The sequence below is a fragment of the Pongo abelii genome, chromosome 8 (assembly GCF_028885655.2).
Source record: "Pongo abelii isolate AG06213 chromosome 8, NHGRI_mPonAbe1-v2.0_pri, whole genome shotgun sequence".
NCBI lineage: Eukaryota > Metazoa > Chordata > Mammalia > Primates > Hominidae > Pongo > Pongo abelii.
In genome coordinates this window covers 28,097,424-28,124,942 of record NC_071993.2, presented here as the reverse complement: position 1 = coordinate 28,124,942, position 27,519 = coordinate 28,097,424, and the positions used below count along the sequence as shown (strand labels likewise).

General features: G+C 38.8%; 1 long non-coding RNA gene across 4 annotated transcripts in view; it reads right to left on the bottom strand.

Moving 5' to 3' along the window:
• Positions 1-27,519, bottom strand: part of LOC129048423 (uncharacterized) — a 68,818-nt gene extending 41,299 nt beyond the window's left edge. For 2 of the 4 annotated variants that reach the window (XR_010141393.1, XR_008510759.2), the window contains exons 1-2: positions 12,892-23,577; positions 1,240-1,386 (exon numbers count right to left, since the gene is read on the bottom strand). This is a non-coding gene — a long non-coding RNA (uncharacterized LOC129048423). Of the gene's footprint in view, positions 1-1,239; positions 1,387-4,225; positions 4,333-12,891; positions 23,578-27,376 lie in introns of those variants that run through there. The other 2 variants (XR_010141392.1, XR_010141394.1) reach the window with 2 other exon arrangements.

Sequence of the window (27,519 nt, the reverse complement as noted above, 5' to 3'; positions counted from 1 at the left end):
GTGTTAAATCTGGATCTTAAGCACGTAAGTGTTTTGCTATTTTCTATATGTCTGAATTATTTCATAATTTTTAAAAAATTTATAAAAGAAAAATTGTGTTGCAATCAGGAGCATACAGGAAATAACATTTATTCTGTGAAATTATTTATCATATACTGTCTCCTCCTCCTCCTCCTTCTTCTTCTTCCTCTTTCTTCCTCTGAGTCAGGGTCTCACTCCATCGCCCAGGCTAGAGTGCAGTGGCACAATCACAACTCTCTATCACCTCAACCTCCCAGGCCCAAGTGATCCTCCCACCTCAGCCTCCCAAGTAGCTGGGACTACAGGCACACTCCACCGCAGCTGGGTAACTTTTGTATTTTTTGTAGAGATGGGTTCTTGCCATGTTACTCAGGCTGGTCTTGAACCCTTGGGCTCAAGTGATCTTCCTGCCTCAGCCTCTCAAATAGCTGGGACTACAGGTGCATGCCACCACACTGGCTAATTTTTGATTTTTGTAGAGATGGGGTCTCCCTATGTTGTTCAGACTGATCTCGAACTCCTGGGCTCAAGAGATCCTCCCTCCTCAGCCTCCCAGAGTGCTGGGATTACAGGCATGAGCCACCACACCCAGCCCTTCTGTGTTGTTAAGTATTACAAAATGAAATGTCAGCTGGCCTCCCTCCACAATGGAATGACCTTGCTAGGACTTGACACCAATTCCCACTGCTCCTCTATCTGCTCTTTTGCTTCTCTGCCCTTTCTTCAGAGCACAACGTTTTGGAGAGTATATTGGCCAGATCAACAAAAACAACATTAAAAAGTACTCTGTTTCTGATGTTGAGTAAACATGACATATTTGGCTGATAAGTTTTTAATTCTATCAACAGCTCAGGTTGAATATATTAAATTTGGGCTCTATCATCAGATTTTACAGCTTGAGAAGGAGGCATCTGATAATATACACAGAAAAGCAGGCCATCTGTCAAACATGAAAGCTACACAGGATGCATTGTGCAGCAGCGGGGCTGCCCCGCTCTACAGCTAAGCAGCAAAGCTCTGCCATGTGGTTCCCATTAAAGACCTCAAATGGGCATTTCACATCATAATCTAAAGAGACGACCCTCGATTAAATGCAGGCCCAACACATATACATGTCAGGATTTGGTAGAGGTATTTCTATTGCATAACATATGTAGTCATTTCTGGTACATAAATTAGATTTTTACAGGCCTGTACAGACTCCTCAAAGAACCTTACCTTTTTTTCACACTCTTTCTGACAATACTTTGTATAGATGTTGACATTTATCCTTTGAGTTGTGGTAATTGGGTAGTGTGGCTTCTACATTCCTGTAAGGTGGCTTTGAGATACTAGCAGGGAGGAGCAGGAATGAGCCAAGACCAGCTGGAAAAGAGAACGTACAGGCTCAGTAAGGATGCTTATCATTGTGAGAGTATGGAGATAGGGGAAAATAGGAAGACCAACAGGGAAAGGGTAGAGGAACAATTAGAGACTCTACCCCAAACCTAAGATGCGTCATCCTCAGTGCTCCTGAGACCACCCACTGCTGTGCCCCACCAGCCCAAAAAGAGACACACACCTCAGAATAATGGTCTCCCCCAAATGATCACATCCGTATCCCCAGAACCAGTGAATCTCACATGGCAAAAGGGATTTTGCAAAATCGATTTAGTTAAGGATATGGTTTGGCTGTGTCCCCACCCAAATCTCATCTTGAACTATAGCTTCCATAATTCCCATGTGTTGTAGGAGGGAACCCGTGGGAGATAATTGAATCATGGGGGCGGTTTCCCCCATACTGTTCTCGTGGTACTGAGTAAGTCTCACGAGATCTGATGATTTTATAAGGGGTTTCCCTTTTCACTTGGCTCTCTCTCATTCTCTTGTCTGCTGCCGTGTAAGACATGCCTTTCACCTTCTGCCATGATTGTGAGGCCTCCCCAGCCATGTGGAACTGTGAGTCCATTAAACCTCTTTTTCTTTATAAATTACCCAGGTATGTCTTTATAAATTACTTTATAAATTACCCAGGTATTTCTTTATAAATTACTCAGGTATGTCTTTATCAGCAGAGTGAGAATAGACTAATACAGTTAAGGACCTCGAAATGGAGATATTACCCTGGATTATCTGGATAGGGCCAATGTATTCACAAGGGTCCTTGCAAGAGAGGGGCAGGAGGATCTTACTCAGAGAAGGGGATGTGATGACAGAAGCAGAGATTAGAGGAAGAGAGAGATCTGAAGACAGTGCTGCTGGTTTTGAAGCTGGAGGAAGAGGCCCTAGCCAAGGAATGTGGGCGGCCTCTAGAAGCCCAAAACAGCAAGGAAGTAGACCTTCCCCTTGAGATTCCAGAAAAATGCAGCCCTGTCAACACCTTGATTTTAGAACTTCTAACTTCCTGAACTATAAGACAATACATCTGTGTTGTTTCAAGCCACTAAGTCTGTGGTTACTTGTTTGGTAACAATAGGAAACTAACACACGTCTCCATCCCTGGTGAAAAGTTACTGACTTATGACTCCATTCCCTCAAATCTTGATAGCCCTTCCAGTTCTCAAAGTTCATGTTTCTGTGATTACTAACTAGGGGACCATGTGGAAACATTGTTCTTTTTTCTTTCAATATGTTGACAGTACATTCCTCTAAACAAATTATGAGTCCTGATTTGAAAGATTCAGAGACAAAAACGCTGGGGCCACAGAAATGAGGTAAGTTCACACATGAATTGCAGCTGATAAAAAAAATAGCAGACCTGCACCCACAAGACAAGGTACCACTTCCCTAGAGGGAAGCTCAGCTTCATGCACATCCTCTGAGTCCCTCCCTGTATAACCTTGGAATCCACATTCACTTCCAGGAATCCAAGCACTTTCAACCTACGGAGGGAATACCTTTCACTTAAAAATACTGAAATGGTAATCTCTCCTTATCAATATAAACACACATCTAAGAATCACCAGACAGCTGAGAAAATAACAATGTGAAAAAGAATTAACACAAGAGGAAACAGAATTTACAAAGGAAACAAGACTGCAAAATAATTATTAGTATCCTCACAGAAAGGAGAAGCTATCACAACAAGAAAAAGTTTCTTAAAAAAAGTGATCAGAATGGTTGGAAAATAGAAATGATTGTCATCCCCCAACTCCACAGATAAATCTCCATCTGTGGGCTAAGATACAGAAAGGAAATATGTGAAGATTAAAGTGGCGATCTGGAAATGCAAGCTGAGGGATCCTCCAGGATACAGTGCAAAATAAGAAGTAATAAAGTGATGGGGAAAAGGTTAAGAGACAAAGAAAATAGATACACAAGTCCACTGAAACCCTAGCAGAAGTTGTGTGGAGAAACTCATAGCAGATACATCTTACTGAAATTTTTGATGAGAATAAAGAAGTTTTCACTACATGTTCTCACTTATAAGTGGGAGCTGAACAATGAGAGCACATGGACACAGGGAGGGGGACAACACACACTGGGGCCTGCTGGGGGTTGCAGGGCCAGAGAGAGCACCAGGAAAAATAGTTAATGCATGCTGGGCTTAATACCTAGATGATGGGTTGACAGGTGCAGCAAACCACCATAGCACACATTTACCTATTAACAAACTTGCATGTCCTGCACATGTATCCCAGAACTTAAAATAAAATAAAAAGAATAAAGAAGTTTTCTTGTTACTGATTTCTATTTTGATTCTGTTAAATTCTGAAAAAATACTCTGTAAGATTTTATTACTAGAAATGTATTCAGACTTGTTTCATGGCTCAGGATATGGTACATTTTGGTGAACATTCCATATGCTTTTAAGAAGAATGTGGGCAACATGGTGAGACCTCATCTCTACAAAAAATAAAAATTGCCTGGCATGGTGGTACGCACCTGTAGTTCTAGCTACTTGGGAGGCTGAGGCAGGAGGATTGCTTGAGCCCAGGAGTTTGAGACTGCAGTGAGCGATCATCATGCCACTGCAATCTAGCCTAGGCAACAGAGCAAGACCCTGTCTTTAAAAAAAAACAAAAAGAAGAACACATATTTTGCAGCTGTTGAGATAATGTTCTATAAAAGAGGTTTATTGTGAGAATTAAGTGGATTAATGTGTGTGAAATGACATAATAACATTGAAATATCTCAATAAGCACTAGCTGTTATTTTGCTATTGAAAAACAGTTTTCTTTTTTTAAAGTAAGATAAAAATAGATATCTGATATTCCATATTTACCCACATATTTTACCACTTGGGTGTTCTTCATTGCTTTCTGTAATGAAGTTTCCATCTGTCATTACCATACCCTGAACTTTCAACTTTAGATTTGTAGTGTTGATGGGCTGGCAAAAAAAAAAAAAAAAACCAAACAAAAAAAACTCTCAGCTTTCATTGATCACAAAATTTCTTCATTCTGTTTTGAATGATATTCTAGATGGATATGATATTCTGGGCAAGCAAATTTTTTTCATCTCAACACATTTAATATGTTGTTCCATTATCTCTGGGCTCCACTGCTCAGATGAGATATAAGACACCATCTGTATCCTTGTTCCTTTGGCTATTTTCAAAATTTTCTCTCTAGCTTTTGATTTTACCTTCAGTTCACTCATCTTCAGTTCATGCTAGTTTCTTTTGCCATCTCTAGTCTACTGGCTAAACCCACCCAGAAAACATTTCATTTCAGATACGGTACTTTTCATTTCTGGAATTTCCATTTGATTTCTTTTATCCATTTCTCCAATAAAATTATAAGTTTGTTTAGTCATTGTGGTCATTTCCCTTTAAGTCTTTGAAGATGACCATAATAGCTCCTTCCAAGATTTTCTCTGCTAATTCAAATATCTCAGCGTTTGTTTGTCTTGACTGTGGATTCCATGTTCTTGCTTGTTCACCTTTCTAGTGAATTTCAATTGTGTAAAAGATTAACCTATGCCATGGTTTGAATGTGTCCCCTAAAGTTCATGTATTGGAAACTTGATCCCCAATGTGGAGGTGGTGGGAGATGGGACCTTTAAGAGGTGTTTAGTTTGTAAAAGCTCTGCCCTCATAAATGGATTAATGTCATTATTGTGAGAGTAGGTTTATTATCACAGGAGTGGGTTTCTTTTCTTTTTTCTTTCTTTCTTTTTTTTTTTTTTAGATGGAGTCTCACTCTGTTGCCTGCATTCTCAGGCTGGAATGCAGTGGCATGACCTCAGCTCACTGCAACCTCCGCCTCCTGGGTTCAAGCAATTCTCCTGCCTCATCCTCCTGAGTAGCTGGAATTACAGGTGCATGCCACCATGCCTGGCTAATTTTTGTATTTTTAGTAGAGATGGGGTTTCACCATGTTGGCCAGTCTGGTCTTGAACTCCTGACCTCAGGTGATCTGCCTGCCTCAGCCTCCCAAAGTGCTGGGATTACAGGCGTGAGCCACTGTGCCCAGCCTAGGAGTGGGTTTCTTATAAAAGGATGAGTTTTGTCCCCTCTTGCTGTCTCTCTCGTCCATATGGTGTATTCCACCACGTTATGATGCATAAGAAGGCCATCACCAGATACTAGTACTTTATATTGGACTTCTCGGCCTCCAGAACTATAAGCCAATAAATGTCTGTTCATTATAAATTACCCAGTCTGTGGTATTCTGTTTTAGCAGCACAAAATGGACTAAGCCTATTATGAGCTACTCGTCTATTACCAAGGATTATTATTTTTGCCTTTTAGAAAAATACTCTACTAACAATGTAACAGTTAGACTGAATGATGGAAGGTCAGATTCAGAGAGATCCATTAGAGAATGTTAATGTTACAGATTACAGTGGTAATGGAGAAGTTCAGGTTTTAACGAAGACCTGAACTAAGGATAAGGAACTCTATTTATGTATGCCAAGATGTGGAAAATAATCTAAATGGCCATTGACAGATGAATGGATAAGGAAAATATGTGCAAACAATGAAGTATTATTCAGCCTTAGAAAAGAAAGAAATCCTACAGTATGAGACAACATGGACGAACGTGGAGGACATTACACTATGTGAAATAAGGCAGTCACAGGACAACAAATACTTATAAGTAACAAATAGTTTTTTAGATGCTTCATATAAGTGGTTCCACTTATATGAAGTATCTAAAAATAGCCAAAGCCAAACCTGTACAGAGAGTAAAAAGAGTGGTTGCCAGAGGCTGGTTGGGGGGAGGGGGAAATGGGGAGTTGATATTCATTGGGTATAAAGATTTAGTTATACAAGATGAGTAAATTCCAGACATCTGCCATACAATTAAATGTCTATATCTAATACTTAAAAGTTTTAGAATAGAATAGAATAGAATACTTAAAAGTTGAAAGAATAGGTCTCATGTTAAATGCTATTACTACAATTTTTAAAAAGAGAAATGCTAGAAATCAAAAACACTGTAAGAGAAATGAAGAGCCTTTGATGACCTCATTGGTAGACTGAACATGACTGAGGATAGAATCACTAAGTTTGAGGAAATGTCAATAGAAATATTCATATTGGAAAAACAGAAAACGAAGAAGTGAGAAAGGAACAGAAGAGATTAACTGAAGCAATAATCATTGAGAATTTTGCTCAAATAAATGTCAGACACCAAACCACAAATCTAGGAAGCTCAGAGAGCACCAAGCAGGATAAATCTCTCTCTCTCTCTCTTTCTCTTTCTCTCTGTCTCTGTCTCTCTCTCACACACACACAGACACACACACACACACACACATCCTACATGTAGGCATATCATATTCAAACTGAAGAAAAATCAAAGATAAAGAAAAAGTGTTTCAAAAAGACAAAAGAAAGAAAAAACACTTTACCTCTAGAGGACCAAAGATAAGAATTACATGTGATGTCTCCTCAGCAAGTAGGCAAGCAAGAATAGAGTGAAGTGAAGTGTTTAAAGTGTTGAGATAAAAGGCCACCAACCTAGAATACTGTACCCTGAGAAATTACTCAAAAGTGAAGGAGAAATGGACTTTCTCAAACAAACAAAAATCGAATTTGTTGCCAGTAGACCTGCCTTGCAAGAAATGTTGAAGCACGTTCTTCAAAGAGGAGGAAACTGATACAGGTCAGAAACTCAGATCTACATAAAGAAAAGATTAGCACTGGAAAATGAATAAGATATGGTTTAACAAAAACTTTTACTTTTCTTATTACTCATTTTTCTAACCAATAAATGTTCAAAATAATAATAGAGGCTGGGTGCAGGGGCTCACACCTGTAATTCAGCACTTTGGAAGGCTGAGGTGGGAGGATATCTTGAATCCAGGAGTTTGGGACCAGTCTGGGCAACACAATGAGACCCTGTCTCTACAACAACAACAAAATTAGCCTAGCATGGTGGTATGCACCTGTAGTGCTACTCAGGAGGTTGAGGCAGGAGGACTGTTTGAGCCCTAGAGGTCAAAGCTGCAGTGAGCCATTATTACAATATTGCACTCCAGCTGGGCAACAGAGCAAGACCCTGCCTCAAAATAATAATAATAATAATTGAAGGGTATGGTGGTATATGTCTGTGGCCTCAGCTACTTGGGAGGCTAAGAGTGTCACTTAAGCCCAGCAGCTTGAGGCTGCAGTAAGCCATGATCACACCACTGCACTTCAGCCTAGGCAACAGAGTGAGACTCTGTCTCAAAATAAGAATAATAGTAATAGAAACAATGTCTTTTATTATCTATGCTTATATATACATATCTGTATGTTTATGTAAGTTTATGTATAAGTGATAACTTTAAAAAATGGGCCCATTTCTTTGAAATTTCACAATCTAACAAAACTCACAAAAGAAGAAATACTTTGACTAGGCCTATATCTATTAAAGAAAGTAAATCAATAATTAATAACCTTCCAAAACAGGAAGCACCAGACCCAGATGGGTTCACTGGTGAATCTACCAAATATTGAGGAAGAAATTATGGCAATTTTCTACAATCTCTTCCAAAAGACAGAAGCAGATGGAATATTTCCTAACTCATTCTATGAGGCCAACATTACCTTCATATGAAAACTAGACAAAGACATTATTAAGAAAGAAGACTACAGATCAATATCCCTCATGAACAAAAATCCCCAATAAAATATTAACAAAAAGAATGCAACAATGTATAAAAAGATTACACACTATGACCAAGTAAGATTTATCTAATGTGTGCAAGGTAGTTTCAACATTCAAAAATTAATTAGTGTAATTCCATCACATCAATAGGCTGAAGAAAAATTACATGATCACACAAATAGATGCAGAAAAAGCATTTAATAAAATCCTACATGCATTCATGATAAACCATTCAGAAAACTAGTAGTAGAAGGAAACTTCTCAACTTGATAAGAAGAAATCTCCAAAAACCTACAGCTAACATCATAGTTAATAGCAAGAAACTTTATAAATTCAACACCTAAGGCATGATCCATGTAAGAAATAATTGATAAGCTGGACTTCATTAAAATTAAATTTTCTTCTCTGCAAAAGACAAGTCAATAGAATAAAAAGAAAAGCTACAGATTGGGAAATAATATTTGCAAAAAATATTATCAGATAAAGAACTGTTATTCAGAATACACCAAGAACTCTTAAAACTCAACAATAAGAAGGCAATAACCCAACTAAAAAAGACTTTAACAGACGACTTACCAAAGAAGACACAAGAATGGTAAATAAGCATATAAAAAGATGCTCAACAACATATGTCATTAAAGAATTGCAAATTAAAACAACAACAAGCAAACACGACACATCTATTCGAATTGCCAAAACCCAAAACGCTGACAACATCATATGCTGGTGAAGATGTGAAGCAACTGGAATTAGCATTCATTGCTAGTGGGCATACAAAAAGCCACTTTGTAAAAGCTTGGCAGTCTCAGGGATTCTCCCAAATGAATTGAGAACTTACATCCATGCAAAAACCTGTATGCACAAGTTCATGACAGCTTTATTTATGATTGTCAAAACTTGGAAGCAAACAAGATGTTCTTCAGTAGGTGAGCAGAAATATAAATGGGTATAGACAAAGAATAAAATGTTCTTCAGTGCTAAAATAGAAACGAATGATTTAAGTCACTAAAAGACATGGGGGAAACTTAGTGCATATTACTAAGTGAAATAAGCCAATCTGAAAATCCTACATATTGTAATGATTTCAATCATACAACATTCAGGAAAAGGCAAAACTATGGATATGATAATGATATGGATATGATAATGATAAAACTATGGCCAATATCAGTGATTGGCCAGGCATGGTGGTTCATGCCTATAATCCCAGCACTTTGGGAGGCCAAGGTGGGTGGATCATGAGGTCAGGAGATCGAAGGCATCCTGGCCAACATGGTGAAACCCTGTCTCTACTAAAAAAAAATACAAAAATTAGCCAGGTGTGGTGGGGTATGCCTGTAGTCCCAGCTACTCAGGAGACTGAGGTAGGAGAATGGCTTGAACCTGGGAGGCAGAGGTTGTAGTGAGCCGAGATCTTGCCACTGCACTTCAGCCTGGTGACAGAGCAAGACTCCGTCTCAAATATATATATATATATAAAATCAGTGATTGCCAGGTCTCAAAGGAGAGGGTGGGATGAATAGACACAGATAATTTTTTTTTTTGAGATGGAGTTTCATTCTTGTTGCCCTGGCTGGAATGCAATGGCACGATCTCAGCTCACTGCAACCTCTGCCTCCTGGGTTCAAGTGATTCTCCTGCCTCAGCCTCCTGAGTAGCTGGGATTACAGGCCCCCACCACCATGCCTGGCTAATTTTGTATCTTTAGTAGAGACAGGGTTTCACCTTGTTCGTCAGGCTGGTTTCGAACTCCTGACCTCAGGTGATCTGCCTGCCTCAGCCTCCCAAAGTTCTGGGATTACAGGCGTGAGCCACCACGCTCAGCCCACAGAGAATTTTAGGGCAGTAAAACTACTCTGTATGATACCACAATGGTAGATACAGGTCATTGAACACTTGTCAAAACTCACAGAATGTACAACACCGAGAGTGAACTCTAATGTAAACTATGGACTTTGGTGATAATCACGCATCTCTATAGGTTCATTGATGGAAACAAAGGCACTTCTCTGGTATAGGTTGTTGATAATGGAGAGGCTGTGCATGTGTGATGGCAGAGGATATATGGGAATTCTGTTCTTCCTGATCAATTTTGCTGTAAACAAGAAACTACTCTAAAAACAGTCTATTTGTGAAAAAGTACAGAATGGAATTAATCACTCTAGGAGAAAAATTAAGAAAATAGAAACAACAACCATAAAAATGTAGACTATCACTAGAACCAAGATTTTTGAAGTGGTGAGTGTGATCAGTAATGTTAGCAGAGGCCAGGCACGGTGGCTCATGCCTGTAATCCCAGCACTTTGGGAGGCGAGGCAGGCGGATCAGTAGGTCAAGAGATTGAGACCATCCTGGCCAACATGGTGAAACCCTGTCTCGACTAAAAATACAAAAATTAGCTGGGCGTGGTGGCACACGCCTGTAGTCCCAGCTGCTCGGGAGGCTGAGGCAGGAGAACTACTTGAACCCAGGAGGCAGAGGTGGCAGTGAGCTGAGATCGTGCCACTGCACTGCAGCCTGGCGAAAGAGCAAGACTCCGTCTCAAAAAAAAAAAAAAAAAAGAGTGTTATCAGAAAAAGGCTTCTGAACGTTCTAAAAATGATTTTTAACATTACAGACATATACTTAGATCAAGCATGTCTATCATTACTCATCCAGAATAGCGTAATTTAAGCAAAGAAAGGCAGAGAAAGAGGGACAATGCCAGGTTCTGATGAAGAATACAATGAAAGGATTGTCTTATAATTTGAAACATTTGGAGAAAGAAGCCTATTAGAATTAAATGTATTCAATATACTAGAGTCAAAATCATCAAACAATTTAGTTTTAAAAGTTTGGTGGAAAATGAAGCGCAATTTAAAATTCTTTATTTTAACTGAGTGTTTCCAGAAAACAGTTTTCTCTCTCACAAAAAGAAGCACAGTATAATCTCAAAAAGGTTTTAAAGGAAAAACATAAAAATATATAAATAAGTAATTTTAAAGCCCTAAATTGGCTCAGTTTTATAAAATACTGGTAGCATCCTCATTTTATCTGTAACACCTCTATTCAACCCCCTAAAACTTCTCTATAAAAAGATAAATGTATGCAATAGAAAGGAAGCAATTCTCTCCTCCAAAATTGCAAGATCGGTTATGCTTCCATTTCCTCCACCTCCAGCTAAGTCAATCTCTGTGGCTGCTGAACTATAATTTGACCCCAGGACTGCTGTGAAATCTGTCTGTTGACCAGTATAAGCAGTCCATCTTACAACAGGAAGGCCCAGACATAATAAAAAGGTGATTTGTTGCTGAATTTTCTCAAAAAGAAAATAAAAGAAACAAAGTCACAGAGGAAACCTGGCCAAAGAAAGTACAGCCTGTGAAAATTGTCAGCTGGACAGTGCCTAAGGCGTCTTTGAACTTGACCTTCAGCACAGGGTCTCTCATGTTACTGAGGAGCTGCTGCCACCTCATGGAGAACTGAGAGATCTCATTTTCCAAGCGCATGGGTTTCTAATAGCCAAATGATCTTTGACAAAATAAAGGCAATGCAATGAAGCAAAGAAAGTCTTTTCAAGAAATGTTGTTGGAACAATTGGAAATCCACACGCAAAAGAAAACCAATCTAGATAGAAATAACAATCATTTTCTAGATGCATGGATTCCGCAATCACTCATTTATATCTTGCCTTTTCTCTTTTGTTGGACTATTAAAAAGAAAGCATAACAACCACATGAATCTCACATAGAAAAGCCCATTCTCGTTGGGTGCAATTCTCCTAATGCAATTTTTGATAACCATAGTATTATATAGCACATGCATATGAAATAAATATCATCTCATTTTGAGTGATTACTGTGTGGATTTAGATCTATCATCAGTCAAATTATGTTCCCCAAACTGACTGCAGAGAAATAGCCTAACACCGACAGGCTACAATTCTGCCCTGAATATACACTTTACAAAGCTAATAGCTAAATTGCAAAATTTAGAGAATAACAAAATTTAAAGGGTCTTGATGCTCCTTTTCCACCTTCCCTGCAACATCCTCACTGAAAATCAAAAGATCTTTCCTTCTTGTTTTTTGTATTATTGTCTCTCAACTTTTTTTTTGTTTTGTTTGTTTGTTTGTTTGTTTGAGACGGTGTCTCGCTCTGTCTCCCAGGTGGGAGTGCAGTGGCGCGATCTCGGGTCACCGCAACCTCCGCTGCCCGAGTTCAGGCGATTCTCCTTCCTCAGCCTCCGGAGTAGGTGGGACTACAGGCGCGCGCCACTACCCCCGGCTAATTTTTGTATTTTTAGTAGAGACGGGGTTTCGCCATGTTGGCCAGGCTGGTCTCAAACTCCTGACCTCAAGTGATCCGCTGGCGTCGGCCTCCCAAAGTGCTGGGATTACAGGGGTGAGCCACCACGCTCGGCCGTCTCTCAACTTTCAAGTTCTGTTTTAAGCCACGTGATCCGAGCAATAGAAATGGGCAAGTATTTCTAGCTTGGTGCAGTGTTTCATGCCTGTAATCCCAACACTCGAGAAGTCCAAGGTGGGAGAATCCCTTAAGGCTGGGAGTTCAAGATCATTCTGGGCAACATAGCAAGACCTGGGCTCTACAAAAAAAAAAAAAAAAAAAATTCAGGAGGTCAAGGCTGCAGTGAGCTATGATTGTGTCATTGCACTCCAGCCTGGGCGACAAAGTGAGACCTTGTCTCAATTCTTCAAAAAAATGAAGATAAGAAATGGGCAAGCCCAAGAACTAAAATAAAATTATAAATTCATTTCCAAGGAGCTTTTATATCTTACTCGCAGAGAAAAACAGTGTTGGGTGTTTTTGTAGAAGTGCCATTGTGTGGATTTTGATCTAGAAAAAATTACCTCAAAGCGTAAAATGTAATTTTTATGAATGATATTCTTCACTGGAGACAGAATGGGATTTCTAATAATTGCATCTTCATCATTTGAAACTCGGTGAGTTTTGGCATTTCCATGGTTTTTGTTTGTTGGTTTTTAATGCTTTAAGCAGGTACTGTCCCCTAGGAAATTTGTAGATAAAAGCAAGTTACTTACAAATTTGTTCACCTAATTTTGATCCCACCCCAGCTCTGTACTCTGGGCTCACACTTCAACAAATCTTAGCAAAGTTTAAAAACAAATCTGAATTTCCATATTTGTATTTCACATGTCCTTCAAATATTTAGAAAGTTGGAAGAGAAAATCTGAAAGTAAAATGTCTGTTTTCAATTTCTTCACCACGGTGAGTTTGCATAGAAACTTAAGGAACCTCCCAAAATAAGTTATAAAATAATAGGTTATACCACAAAAATGTGTATAGATGCACACATACACACACACACACACACACACAGACACTCACACAGTAGGACTTCAGTGGGTGTTTATCATATTACTGTTTACAAAGACACATGATGGTAAGATTATCGGATTAGACAAAATTCAAGGCTGAAGCTAATTAAACAAGAAAAAGAGGGAATATTATGTAATGGCAAAAGATGCAACAATAAAGAATATACACATTGTATTTCTTCGTGAACTAAATAACATAAAGCTAAAAATTCCAAAACTATAAGAATGTGATAAAATCATCTGTCATGATAATAACCTTAATACAACTCTTTCAGAATTTGACAAAGTACACAAAGTTACAATGTTATAGAAGATGTGAATAATATGTGTTTTACTTAATACGCATGTCTGTATAAAACGTTGTATTCCACAAATCCTATAAATTAAACTTCTTATATGTATGAAGTAGCTTTAAAAATCAGTCAAGGCCAGGCACGGTGGCTCACACCTGTAATCCCAGCACTTTGGGAGGCCAAGGCGGGTGGATCACCTGAGGTCAGGAGTTCGAGACCAGCCTGGCCAACATGGCAAAACCCCATCTCTACTAAAAATACAAAAATTAGCTGGGCGTGGTGGTGGGCACCTGTAGTCCCAGCTACTCAGAAGGCTGAGGCAGAAGAATCGTGTGAACCTGGGAGGTGGAGGTTATAGTGAGCTGAGATTGCACCAGTGCACTCCAGCCTGGGTGACAGAGTAAGACTCCATCTCAAAAAAAAAAAAGTCAGTCAAAATTCCAACTCTATTTGTTAGCTTTGTGACCTTGGAAAAGTTCTTTAATCTTTCTAAATTCCTGTTTCTGTCTCTGTAAAATAAAAACTGTCACACTTACTCACTTGACTGTTGCGAAGGTTTAAATGATTAATAGGAGTAAAAGCCAAGCATGGGACCTAGCACTTACAAAACAGTAAATAACAGTGTTTTTTCTTTCTGTTATCATATTTCTTCCTGGTCGTCATCTTCTCCAACTTGAATGCTAAGTACTTTTCACTCCATCTTCATATCACACCTCTCTATTACTTGGAAAAATTTTAGATGCCACAAACTGGGCTACCCAACATACTCCAACATCATTGCAGCTTCGAATCAGAGTCAGGCAGTTTTATAGACCAGCATGTCCAATGAACTGGTCTTGCCCTTAGCCGCGCTGTACTATCCAACTGTAAGTCTAAAATAAGTAATCACAAAATATTAACAAACCAGTCAGAAAAAAAAAAAAGCACTGAATTCTTGGCCACAAAGAAAACCTTAACGAATTTCAAAAAATAGAGAGATTTTATGTCTCATGTTCTCTAACCATAACTGAATTATAAACTAGAAGTTTACAACAAGAAGGAAAATAATAGCCTAAAGGCAGAACAATATGAAATTAAGGCATACTCTTCAAAATAGTTCCTATCCAAAGAGGTACTTAAAACTGATATTACAGTCTGGGCAAGATGGCTCACGTTTGGAATCCCAGCACTTTGGGAGGTCAAGGCAGGAGGATTGCTTAGGACCAGGAGTTTGAAACCAGCCTGGACAACATGGTGAAACCTCATCTCTACAAAAAATTAAAAATTAGCCAGGTGTGGTGGCACAAGACTGTAAGCCCAGCTATTTGGGAAGCTGAGGTGGGAGATCACTTGAGCCTGGAACGTAGAGGCTGTAGTGAGCCATGATTGTGCCATTGCATTCAGCCTAAACAACAGAGTGAGACCCTGTCTCAAAAAAAAAAAAAAACCACAAAAAAAAAAAAACCACTGATACTATGAATAAAAAGAATACTTGATATAAAAATATCTAGGCATAGCTAAACTCTATACTACAGTAGGAAATATCTTAAATGCTTCTATTACTAAAAAGAAAAACTAACAATAAATAAACTAAGTAAGCCAACTAACTAACTTTCTAAAAATTATGATAAATCAAAAGAAAGTCAAAGAGAATGAAAAATCAAGGATATTGACCAACCAACCACACTTCTGGCCACACAGTATCTGTACACAATTGTTCATAGCAGCTTTATTTGTAATAGCCAAGAACAGAAAACAATCAAAATGTCCTACGACAGGTGAATGATTAAATCTATCTGTGGAACATACATGCCTTGAAATACTACTTAGCAATAAAAACAAGTTGTTGATATGCCTGACAACTTGCATTAATATCATGAGCATTATGCCAAGTGGTAAAAGCTAATCTTAAAAGATCACATGCTGGCTGGGCACACTGGCTCACATCTGTAATCCTAACACTTTGAGAGGCCAATCACTTAAGGCCAGGAGTTCGAGACCAGCCTAGGCAAAATAGCAAGACCCTGCCTCTAAAAAAAAAAATTTTAATTAGTTGGGCATGGTGGCATGCACCTGTAGTCATAGCTACTCAGGAGGCTGAGGAGGGAGGATCACTTGAGCCCAGAAATTCAAGGCTGCAGTGAGTTATGATCACACCACTGCACGCCAGCCTGGGTGACAGACAAGATCCTGTCTCTAAAAAGAAAAAAGTAATTTTAAAAATCACATACGATATGATTCCATTTATATGATACTTTTGAAATGACAAAATTATCTATATGGAGAACAAATTAGTAGTTTCCAAAGGTTAGGGAAAGTAAGAGAAGGAGGAAGCATGATTGTAAAGGGACAGAACAAAAGAGACCTTTGCGGGAATGAGCCTGTTCCATATCTTGATTGTGGTAGTGACTACACTAATCCACACATGTGATCAAATGGCCCAGAAGTACATACGTGCCTTGTACTAAGGTTGATCTCCTAGTTTTGATATGTAAGCCATAACCATCGGGAAAACTGGATCAAGGGTACATGGGAATGCTCTGTATTATCTTTATAACTTCTCATGGATCTATAATTAGCTCAAAAAAGATTTTTTTTAAAAAAGATGAAATTTTAAAATAAAAAGTATTCAAAATGTATTTTAAAGTTTTTAAATAAAATCTTGGTTTTTGAAAACATGAATGAAACAGATTAAACCTCCAACAAGGCTGAACAAGGGGGAAAAAGAGAGATTATGGAAAATATACAAGTAGGAAGAAGAAATAAGATATTATCGCAACTACAGGTGATACTAAAAGTAAGAGACATGATATACACAATTCAGTGACAATACATTTGGAAACTTAGGGTAAACTGATCTACTATGGGCCAGACACGTTTTTAGGTAAGGTCTCCCTGGATAATCACATAATTTTTGCTCACGGAATCCCCAGGAGGCACCATTCCCATAGAACACAATGGAACCCCCTAGAAATCTACAGGGGGAGTACAACTGTCTATGAACTGAGGCAGTCTATGAACTGCCTCATTATAGGAGCTTAATGTAGATCAATTTACAAGACCCCATCTATGCCTTTCTGCAGCATATAGATGCAAAAGCTATAAATACACATATGAGTAAGTCGAATCCAGCAGTGCATTGAAAAAAATACAACATGGACAAGATACATTCCAAGAATGTAAAGATGGTTTTGAAATAGAAAATCTTCAACATAATTCATTATATAAACTAGCAACAAAACCATCTGATTACATCAATAGTTGGCAAAAAAAAAAAAAGAACCTGAAAAAATTTAGCTGCTATTCCAAAAAAGATTAAAGTAAAATATTAAAATAATACAGTTAACTCAATATTCTAAAATAGTAAAGACTATTTCTTGAAATAAAAGAAAAAAAAAAGCAAATGGTACCTTAAAAGACAAAGTACTAAAACTATTGTTATAAAACAGGAACAGACAAAATTATCTTTACTCACACATATTGTGATAAACCTAAAAAACAAGAAACACTAAAAAGAGATTAGCATTAGTAGCAAATTTGGTAAGACGCTGTTATAAGAAATACATAAACAGTAATTTTTTTCTTTTTATGGAGAAAAATAAATGAGAAATGGAAATGGAAAAAAACCTGGACACACGATAGTAACAACATATGATAAAATACCTAGAAATACATTAACAAATGTAGCTAGACAGTCTATATGAAGGAAACTCTAAAATTTTATTAACAGACATAAAACAAGAACTGAATCAATGGAAAGGTATGTCATGTTTCTGGATAGGAAGACTTTTTAAAATGTCACTTTTATAAATTAATACATAAATTTAATGCAGCTCCTGTCAGGATTCCAAAGGACTTTATTTTGTAACTGGGTAAAATGCTTGCCAAAATAGTAGTTACTAAAAAAAAAAAAAAAATAGAGGAGAACTTAATTTATAAATATACTGTAAATCAAAATGGTTGTGATTTTGGCATAGGACTATGTCAGTGAACAGAACAGAATCTAGAAACAGACTCGACTGTATATGGGAACTTACTCTTTGAAGAAACAGAAACTATCATTCTCAGCAAACTATCGCAAGGACAAAAAACCAAACACCGCATGTTCTCACTCATAGGTGGGAATTGAACAATGAGAACACATGGACACAGGAAGGGGAACATCACACACAGGGGCCTGTCATGGGGTGGGGGGAGGGGGGAGGGGTAGCATTAGGAGACATACCTAATGTTATATGAGGAGTTAATGGATGCAGCACACCAACATGGCACATGTATACATATGTAACAAACCTGCACGTTGTGCACACGTACCCTAAAACTTAAAGTATAATTAAAAAAAAAATGATTCATCCAGCACCGGGGCCTCCTCCCTTTCAACTTTATCCCAGGTTATAACCTGGACCTACCCTCAATGTCTGAATGTCAAACATCTCTCTGACATTTCTTTCCAGGTCCCTTGCCTGAGTATATCTAGGCTGAAATATTTGGCCACGTTAGGAACACCCGCCCTTTGGTTCTATCTACTTTTTTCGCCCTCCATCATCAACTTCTCACTGACCTCACTTCTCTCTTTAACCAGTTGAGATTCCATAATGCATCATTATAATTTGTCCCTTGTGTTTACTTTTAGATAACTTGTGGGGATGGACCTATCCCCATTTCGCTCCCTTAGGAAAATCCCAGCCCTGCTTAAATTCAACTTTTTACCCACTCTGTGTCCCTAGATGAACATGCCTAGAAAAACACACAGAATTAAACTGACTGGCCTCTATTTTTGACCACACATTTTAAAAAATCACTTTGCACTACTGATGTTATATTACCCTAATAGAGTTTCTTTCCTATTGTCTTAGATAATTATTTCCCATTTTCTCTTTTCTCAAATCCTCTCTTCCATTTACATTAGTGATGATCTTGCTTTTTACATGAATAACACAGAAGCAATCAGAAGACAACTCTCACATCCTCCTACCCCAAACCTACAAGTCTGTCCATATGTGTGCTCCCCTGCGGTCTTGCCATCTGATAAGAGGGCTGCACTATCTCTGCTCCTGTCTGAGGTCACTGTCTCCACTCAAGAAGTAGATCCCATTCCTTCTTACCTACTAAAGAGCTTTGTTCCTACCAGTTTCCCTTTTCATGACTGTTATTTTCTTTCTAGTAGATCATTTCTGATGCAGGGCAGGTGAGCCCCCAAACTGGGGGTTAGCCCAGGGGACCTCTTGACTTCGCCCAGAAAAGAATTTAACAGCAAGTCAGTGATGTTGGACAGTAATTTTACTGAAGCAGCAGTACATGGCAGCAGCAGAGGGACTGCTCCTTGTGGAATGGGGCTACCCATCGGCAGTGCACCCGGAGCAGCAGCCCAGGGGCAGTACTGCAGTCATATTTATACCAACTTTAAATCATATGCAAATTAATGGACAGGTTATTTAGAAATTTCTAGAAAAAGGGTGGTAACTTCTGAGTGTTGCCATGGCAGTGGTGAACTGACATGGCACTGGTGGACGCGTCTTATGGAGAGGTGCTTTCACCTGTTCCATACAGCCAGTCTTCAATCTGGTCCAGAGTAAATTCCTGCCACGTATCTCACTGTCTCATTCCCATCAACACAAAAGCATTCTGTAACATCTCCCTTTTTCTCTCTTCCTAGGCCCACTTACCCTCTCCTCACTTCCAGCTAGGACTCTATTCCAACAAGACGTCTATTCTCTCTGCCTCCACTTGCTTCTTTCCCTATCTTCCTTTAACCCACTCTCTCTAGGCTTTCATTCCACCCACCTCTGAAATCTGTCAGTCACCAGTGACCTCCACATTACCAAATCCAAATGTGAATTCCCTGTTCCTATATGTCTCAGCTCTCAGCAGCAGGGGATAGTGTCTAAAAGCACTTTACACCAGAGGACAAGAATCTGGTCTTGAATCAACTGTAAAAATATGGGCAAGTTACTTACCTCCCTGTGCCAAGGTTTCCTCATTTGTAAAAGGATGATGATCATACTACCCTAACACTATATTATAGGGTCGTGGAAGGATTCTGTGATTTAATATGTATAAAGCACATAGACCATGTCTGGCACAACATAACAATTCAATAAATGTTGGCTATTATTAGTATTGATTGTTCGCTTCTTCTTGAAACCTTTTTTTAGACTGACTTCTAGGATACCACACACCCCGGATTTTTCTGGCAACTTCCCAGTCTCCTTTGCTGACTCTTTCTTCTCCTGTCTAAACAGCAAAGCGTTCTAGGATTACTTAGCACTTTCTTATTATCTATCTATTTTATAGATATATTCTCCCCTTGGTGATCTCCTATATATCTCATGTGTCTATGGCTTTAAATTTCATCTATGTGCTAATAATCCTCAAATATATATTTCCAGATCTCTATTCTCTCCTGAGCCCCAGACTCTTATACGCTTATATTCAAATATCTATTCAAGGCCGGGTGCGGTGGCTCTCGCCTGTAATCCCAGCACTTTGGGAGGCCAAGGTAGGTGGATCACCTGAGGTCGGGAGTTGGAGACCAGCCCAACCAACATAGAGAAACCCTGTCTCTACTAAAAATACAAAAGTTAGCCAGGCGTGGTGGCACATGCCTGTAATCCCAGCCACTCAGCTACTTGGGAGGCTGAGGCAGGAGAATCGCTTGAACCTGGGAGGCAGAGGTTGCGGTAAGCCAAGATTGCACCATTGCACTCCAGCCTGAGCAACAAGAGCAAAAACTCCATCTCAAAAAATAAATAAATAAATAAATAAATAAATAAATGCAAAACAAAACAAAACAAAACAAAAAACCTCTATTCAAAATTTCCACTAGGATATCTAACAGGCAACTCAAATTTAGTAAGTGCAAAATAATTTTTCCCCAAGTCTGTTTCTCCCTCCATATTTCCCATCTTATAATGGAGCACCGTTACCCAGTTGCTAATGCTAAACACCCAGGAATCATCCTTTGATTCCTCTCTTTTCCTCATCCAGTCTCTTAGCAGGTCTTATTGTATTTACCTTCAGAATACATCTTGGATCTGACCACTTCTCACTACCACCCTTAGTCCAATCCACCATCATCCCTTCGTTAGACTTAAGCAACACCCTCCTCATAGATCTTTCACTCTTGCTCCCAAATACCAGTTTAGCAAATATTTTGAAACAAGTATCATCACATTACTTCTATGGCAAAGTTGGTTAATTATCTTCCCAATAACCACCTAACACTTCTTCCTTACTGCCACTGGAGACAGCAATGTGCCTAACCTAGATTATATTTTCTAGCTTTTTTTGTTAGGTGTGGCCAGATTACATTCCAGCCAGTGAAATAAATGGGAACAGTATACATATATCTTCAGGAAGTTCCCCCAAAAGACAACTGACTCAGTAGAGAGTGTGCCCTTTTGTCTTCCTCTCTTTTCTGCTGCCTGGAATATGGATGTGATAAACAGAGCTCTCCCACCCTGCAGCCACTTTGGACCATGAGGTAGTCTTGAGGATGGATAGAAATGGCCAGTAGAGTCACTCTCAACAGTCCTGAATGATCATTTTTGGACTTCTCTGGTATGAGAAAACAAACCCTTGCACATTTAAACAATTATTATTCTGAATTTTCAGTTAATATACATCCAAACCTAATCCTAAATAATACAACTCCTCTGTTTTTTCTTAGTCACGCTAGTTAACATATCCACCACTTCATGTACTTATTTTTCTGTGGTGAGAACTTTTTTATTGGTACATAATTTTTGTATGTATTTATGGAAAACAAATGATATTTTCATACATGTATAAAATGTGCAATAATCAAGTTATTTGATTATTCAGGCTACCCATCACCTCAAGCATTTATCATTTCTTTGTGGTGAGAACATTCAAAATCCCCTCTTCTAGCTATCTTGAAATATACAATATAGTGTTAACTATAGTCACCCTACTGTGCTATTGAACATTGGAAATTATTTCTTCTATCTGTATTTTTGTAACCCTTAACCAACTTCTCTTCATCCTCCTGCCCATCTTCCCTTTCCAGCCTCTGGTAACTATCATTCTACTCTCTACCTCTGTTAGATCAACTTTTTTAGCTCCCACATATGAGTGAGAACATTCAATATTTGTCTTTCTGTGCCTGGTTTATTTCACTTAACATAATAACCTCCAGTTCCAACCATGTTGCTGCAAATGATTTCATTCTTTTTTATGGTCTAACAGTATTCCTCTTTCTTTATCCATTCATCCACTGATAGACACTTAGGTTGATTCCATATTTTGGCTATTGTGAATAGTGCTGCAATAAACACTGGAATGCAGATATTCCTTTCATAGACTGATTTCTTTTCCTTTGAATAAATACCCAGTGGTGGAATTGCTGGATCAAATGGTAGTTCTATTTTTAGTTTTTTTGAGAAATCTCCATTCCATGGTCGCTGTGCTAATTTACATTTCCACCAACAGTGTAGAAGAGTTCCCTTTTCTCTGCATCTTCACCAGCATTTATTTTTGTCTTTTTGATAATTGCCATTCTAAAAGGTGTGAAATAATGTCTCATTATGGTTTTGATTTGCATTTCCCTGATTAGTGTTGTTGAGCATTTCTTTTTCATATACCTATTGGCCATTTGTATGTCTTCTTTTGAGAAGAGTTTACTCAGATCCTTTGCCTACTTTTTAATGGGATCATTTGTTTTGCGTTTGTAACTTCTGTATTTAAAGCTCTTCAGTGGTTTCCCATCACACTCAGCATAAGATCCAAACTCCACAAAGGATCTACATGGTCTGACTCCTGCTTCCTTCTTCCAACACCTTCCTGCTCACTTTCTGTGCTACATAAACACCGGCCTTGTTATTCCCTGAACTCACCAAGCAGGATCTGCTCAGGCCCTTTCACATTTGCCAGTCCTTCTCCAGTAAACTCTCTTCTCCCACATGTAGGCATATGCGTAGCAATATCTTTTCTTGTTGACTAGAGTCTCTGCTCAAATGTCACTTGCCCAGAGGGGACTTGCTTGAGACTGATACACTTTTTATCCAGTTAGTGTGGTCTATTTTCTTCCCACTCTTATTTCAAAATCATGTAATTAATCTTTTTACTCTCTTTTCCACCCTACTGCATACACTAACATGAGGACATTGACTCCGCTTTATTCACCACTCTATCCCTAGGACTTAGAACCGTGCCTGGCAAATAGGAGGTCTGAAATAAATCTTTGCTGAATAAATCAACAAGTTATGGAATTTCTATTCAGGGAGAAAAGATTAAATTGTGTTGGCACAGTTTGCTATCTGCCTGGAAGAAAATAAACATCATAAAAACACCATAAACACAAATAAATTCCAGATGGATTACATAATAAAATGTGAAGACAAATAAGCAAACAACAAAACTATGAACATAGTAGGAAAAACATGTTTGAGAATGGCTGTATAACCTTGGGATGGGGTTGCCTTCTTAACTAAAAGGGAAACAGGAAAGCCATAAAGGATTAATAATGTCGTCCACACAAAAGTGAAATAATTAAATTTAAGAGCTAAAAAACAAATGATTGACCAGGTGCAGCAGCTCACACCTGTAATCCTAGCACTTTGGGAGGCCAAGGCAGTGGATCACTTGAGCTCAGGAGTTCAAGACCAACCTAGGCAACACAGTGAAACCCTCATCTCCAAAATGAAAACAAAAAACCCAAATGACTGCTCTGAACCATTGCACCCTGCCAAGAACAAATGCTCTGTCTCTGACAAGGACATGAGTTGGTTCTTATGCCCTCTCTGAGAACATGTTTAAAATATATTTTAAACATTAAAGAACTTTGGGAGGCCGAGGCGGGCAGACCACGAGGTCAGGAGATCGAGACCATCCTGGCTAACACGGTGAAACCCCATCTCTACTAAAAATACAAAAAATTAGCCAGGCGTGGTGGCGGGCGCCTGTAGTCCCAGCTACTCGGGAGGCTGAGGCAGGAGAATGGTGTGAACCCAGGAGGTGGAGGTTGCAGTGAGCAGAGATCAGGCCACTGCACTCCACCCTGGGCAACAGAGCGAGCCTCCATCTCAAAAAAAAAAAAAAAAAAAAAATTAAAGAAAAGAACAAATCTTTGTTGTTGTTGTTGTTGTTTTTGTGAGGGAGTCTTGCTCTGTCACCCAGGCTGGAGTGCAGTGGCGCAATCTCGGCTCACTGCAACCTCTGCCTCCTGGGTTCAACTGATTCTCCTGCCTCCCACGTAGCTGGGACTACAGGCAACCACCACTGTGCTTGGCTAATTTTTGCATTTTTAGTAGAGATGGAGTTCCACCAGGTTGGTCAGAACGCTTTCAGACTCCTGACCTCAAGTGAACTGCCCACCTTGGCCTCCCAAAGTGCTGGGATTACAGGTGTGAACCATTGCGCCCAGCCAAGAACAAATCTTAATAGTAAAGGGCTGAGGCAGAAGGATCACCTGAGCCCAGGAGGTCAAGACCAGCCTGGGCAACATAGAGACCCTATCTCTCCAAAAAGTAGAAAAATTTGCAGGGCATGGTAGTGCCTACCTGTAGTCCCCACTACTTGGGAGGCTGAGATGGGATGATTGCATGAGCCCAGGAAGCTGCAGTGAGCTATGATAGCAGCATTGCACTCCTGCCTGGGCAACAGGGCGAGATCCTAAGTAAAAATAAAATAGTGAAGGCAGCAAAGAATATCATCCTATGAGATATTTCTACAGATTTATGCAAGATAGAGGCCTCTAATAGATAAAGGAAGAGAAAAAGGAAGTCTAGAACACGTAGGTAGACACTGCAGAGTGATGAGAGCCAACCTGCCTCGGGGTGGCCAGGAAAGCCCTGATCAGTGTCAGGTATAGTACAGCTGGGAGGAAGGAGACCAAACATAATCACAAGGAAACTTTCTGGTAATACGAATATTCTGTATCTTAATTGACAGTGGTTCTTTAGGGAGTGGGGAGGACAGGGTCTCACTCTTGCCAGGCTGGAGTGTAGTGGCACAATCACAACTCACTGCCGCCTTGAACTGGGTTGCTCAGACAATCCTCTCACCTCAGCCTCTGGAGTAGTGGAAACCACAGCTGCACCACAATATGCCTGGCTATTTTTTTTTTTATATAGTTTTTTGTAGAGACGAGATCCCACTATGTTGCCCAAGCTTGTCTGGAACTCTTGGGCTCAAGCAATCTTCCTGCCTCAGCCTCCCAAAGTGCTGGGATTACAGCCGTGAGCCACCACACCCGGCCTTGATTGTGATAGTATTTATACAAGTGCATATATTTATTAAAACTCATCAAGATGTAGCCTTATGTAATCAAAGTAGATTACAGTACTTATGGGAATTTCATCTAAGGCAATAAACATAAACACTGAAAAATTACAAATTGCATTTTTGCTATTTTGCCTAGAAAATCAAAGAAACCCTAGTTAAACCAAAGCACCAAATGAAAGAAATTAATTAGGTGTCTCAATAAACTTAGAAAAGTCTATAGCTTTTCTTTATTAGTGACAACTACATAGAATTCTGAAATGAAGAAAACCTATGTTCTATTCACACTGACAAAACAAAATTCATAGGGATAATTTTAATAAAGAAGGTATAGGTCCTATGTGAAGAAAACCATAAACTACTAAAAACATAGAATCTGAATACAGAAAGATACCCCATGTATCCTCATGGCAAGTCTTGTAACTAAATTATCAGTTTTCTCACAATTAATGCAGGAATATCATGTAATCCTAATTAGAATCCTGATTTTAAAAAAACTAACCAAAAATTAAATTTTTGCTTTTTAAAACTTTTAAGGATGCAAAACTTCAAACAAATTCAAAAGACAAGTCACTGGGTGAAGATGTCAGCAATACATATTAATGACAAAAGATTAGTAACCATATTCCATTAAAAGAAATAAACCTCCTTCATATGAATATTTTTTTAAAGGACCCACCAAAAGGAAAAATGGGTGAGGGATCATTTTGAAGATTCATATGTGAAGAAAAAAAAAAAATAAAGCACATAAAAGGATTTGCCTTATAAGCCATATACTATGTTTTCTGTTATCTAAATCCATGATCAAGACTTTTGCTTTACCAAACCCCTGTGGCAGTCTGATGAAACCCGCAGAGCTATTTTAAGAATGCTTTTTAAAACATAAAATACACAGGATTAAAGAAAAACCAATTATACTAAAATACATTACTTTCCAAGGTTAAGAGCCCCTAAAATAGAAGGTCAAAGTAGATTACAGTACTTATGGGAATTTCATCTAGGGCAATAGCAGTACTTCAGCTCAGTAGGAAAAGGCAGGCTTATTTCATGTTTTGTGCAGAACAACAAGCTACATGTATGAAGAAGAATGAGATGGCTCCTTATCCTGTGCCATAAACAAGTGAATTCCAAGGGATTCAAGATTTTAAAAGAAAAAATAAAATAAAAATCTCAGAAGAGGTTAAGGAAACTATGTCAAATTTAAGAGTTGAGGAACTCAGAAGCAATAAAACATTTTTTTCAATTGTAAGGAAAATATAGTATAAACAAAATTTAAAAAGGCTTAGGTTAGAAAAAATGCTTATAACATACACATTTAGAGTAATATCTGCAGTATACAAAGAATTCATATAATAAAACAACAAAAAACTGAACAGAGAAACTGGCAAAGGATATAAATAATCATTTCAAAAAAGAGTCCACAAATATGAAAACGACTGCAGAAAATGCAAACTAAGTTACACTCAAAAGTTACACCTGGCCAGGCACGATGGCTTGTGCCTATAATCCCAGCACTTTGGGAGGCTGAGGGGGGCAGATCACCCGAGGTCAGGAGTTCGAGACCAGCCTGGCCAACATGGTGAAACCCCGTCTCTACTAAAAATATAAAAATTCATCAGGCATGGTGGCACATGCCTATAATCCCAGCTACTTGGGAGGCTGAGGCAGGAGAATCACTTGAACCCGGGATGCAGAGGTTGCAGTAAGCTGAGATCATGCCACTGTACTCCAGCCTGGGCGACAGAGTCAGACTCTGTCTCGAAAAAAAAATATATATATACTCACTATCTGGGAAAGATTCATTTGTATTCCAAACCTCAGCATCACACAATATACCTTTGTAACAAACATGCACGTGTACTCCCGACTCTAAAATAAAAGTTGAAAAAAAAATTACATCTTATAGGTATCAAAGTAACTAAAATGTGGTAACACCTCAGGGCTGATGGGGAATGCAGGGGAAGTGATATGTCCATAGTTATTACACTAGTGGAAATGTAAAAGGTTACAGACTTTGAGAAGCTATTGACAAAATATATCAAAACTTAAACAATGCATTGTCTGATCTATGGATCCAACACATAGATATCTAACAAAAGGAAATGTGTACAAGGATATTTATAGTGGTACTACCTACAGTAGCAAAAAAATAGAAACAAGATAATTGCCCATTACTAGAGGAATAGTTGAATAAATTGTGGTATCCGACACATTAGAATTTTAATATTGCACCATCACGGAAATGGATCTTAGATGTACAGAAATTGGTTTGGAGGGATTTTCACAATCTACTGTTAGGAAAGAAAAGCAGCCAGGTGCGGTGACTCATGCCTGTAATCCCAGCACTTTAGGAGGCCAAGGCAGGATAGCTTAAGCCCAGGAGCTCGAGACCAGCCTGGGAAACACAGGGAGACCCTGTCTATACAAAAAGATGTTTAAAAAATTATCCAGGCATGGTGGTGCACACCTGTTAGTCCACCTACTTGGGAAGCTGAGGTGAGAAGATCACTTGGGACTGGAAGGTCAAGGCTGCAGTGAGCTGTGATCACGCCACTGCACTCCTGCCTGGGCGACAGAGTGAACATCTGTCTCTAAAAAAAAAAAAAAAAACAACATGCAGAGGTGA